This window comes from Mandrillus leucophaeus, unplaced genomic scaffold (genome assembly GCF_000951045.1).
Source record: "Mandrillus leucophaeus isolate KB7577 unplaced genomic scaffold, Mleu.le_1.0 Scaffold355, whole genome shotgun sequence".
Classification (NCBI taxonomy): Eukaryota; Metazoa; Chordata; class Mammalia; order Primates; family Cercopithecidae; genus Mandrillus; species Mandrillus leucophaeus.
In genome coordinates this window covers 966,765-968,446 of record NW_012103754.1, presented here as the reverse complement: position 1 = coordinate 968,446, position 1,682 = coordinate 966,765, and the positions used below count along the sequence as shown (strand labels likewise).

Genomic DNA, 1,682 nt, shown 5'->3' with positions numbered 1-1,682 from the left:
TTTTTAAGTAATCTAGATACCGTAAGCTTTTAGGTTAAAGAACTGATCATTAACTTACAGATATTTTAAATTTTCCAAGTCTTCAAATGCTCCACTAGGGATCCTCTTGATCTGATTATTATTGAGAAGCCTATGAAACAAGAGGCAATAAGAATTTTAAAAAACAACAGAAAACAAACTTCAAAGTTGTGTTAAAACATTCCGACAGCCTTGGAAAAGGCCATGTAACAATTCAGTTACAGACTTGCCATCAACATTCAACGAACGCTGAATTCACAGGACAAAACACAGCTTTAGCGTTTAACCATCATAGTGGAAAAGTTGCTCTGCAATGCTGTCCGTATTCCACAGTTACCACCTTTTGATACGGTGGAGAAAAAATTCCTTCTCTCCTACAGAAGGGAGTTTGTATCTTTATCCTGCTGTCTCTTAGGTTTTCTGTTTTAACCAGGACTGTGGCCAGTGCTAAGGCAGTCATGGTGGGAGGGTGGTGTGGGCAGACAGACGTGCCAGGAAAGGTGGGCCCTGTGGCCCGTGCTCCATTCATGTGCACAGACAAGGGCCTGGGGTGAGAGGCCCCAGGCCCCTTGCTCTCCAGGGTCAACAGTGGACAGGTGGCCCAGGCAGTCCCATGTTCCCCATGACCCTGCTCTTACGCCACTGTGCTCAGTCCTGGTGCAGAAGGGAACCAGCTTCCACTGCACTGGGCGTGCCCTGCAGAGCCGGAGGTCTGCACAGCAACACTGGACCTGGCCCTGCCTGCTGCCTCCGGGCATCATGGGACTGCCTGGAACCCTCACTTCAGTCCACTCCACACTCAGAAGCAGCACTGTCCTGCTCAACCTTGCCACGGAGGAGGTGCAGGAGCACACAGAGGTCAGCCTGACCCAGCAAGGGCAGAGTGATTCTGGAGCAAGTGACCCATATGAAGGCCAGGGACAAGTTTTGCGGTCGGTCAGCATGGGTCCCAATCAACATGCAACGGCCAGGCACACAGCCATGAGACGAGAAATACAGTGGCCACAGTCCTGGCATTCACCGTCCTGGCATTCACCGTCCTGGCATTCACCGTCCTGGCATTCACCGACTGTCCTGGCATTCAGGTGCATTTTTCAGCCTCACTTTTCTGTTCTACTTTTCCCCACCCATGCCCACTGATTGTGGACAATGAGTTCTACCCACAGGTAAATAATGTAATGATTTCTATTTTTCTATTAGTTTCCAATAGAATATTTCCACTCACAATGTGTTCAAGTTCCTCAGCCGCCTGAATGCCCCAGGTTGGATCTCTCTGATTCTGTTAAAGCGAAGATCTCTGTGAAGAAACAAGAAAGGTATTATTATGTGAAAAAAAAATCTATAAACACCGCTACACCTTTGCTGTTCCTAGTCAGTTTCAAAACAGTGACAACGCATTTAAAATATTCAACCATCCAGTTCACTCCTTAAATGAGTCTTCTTTTTCACTGAGGCTAATAAGTGTATGAATACTTATCTGAATGATGGAACAACAGTCTCACACTACAGAATTTTTAAAACCAGTAATTATGGGGAGAAAAATTACATAAACTACCTAAACACCCTATCTTTGGTAAACCACTGGAAAATGTCATGTCGCTAAGTCTTAGGATAATAAACACAGGTTAGGTGTGATGACATTCAAGAAGAGAGTCGCACCACCT

At 46.1% G+C, this 1,682-nt stretch overlaps 1 protein-coding gene across 1 annotated transcript in view; it reads right to left on the bottom strand.

Annotated features, from left to right (window-relative positions):
- The window catches only part of PXDN (peroxidasin), a 72,436-nt gene extending 71,122 nt beyond the window's left edge, over nt 1-1,314 (bottom strand). Inside the window, exons 1-2 of the mRNA XM_011989528.1 lie at nt 1,244-1,314; nt 59-130 (exon numbers count right to left, since the gene is read on the bottom strand). The gene's annotated coding sequence lies outside the window, so the exon portion shown is untranslated. The remainder of the gene's footprint in view (nt 1-58; nt 131-1,243) is intronic.
- Nucleotides 1,315-1,682: the final 368 nt, after the last annotated feature.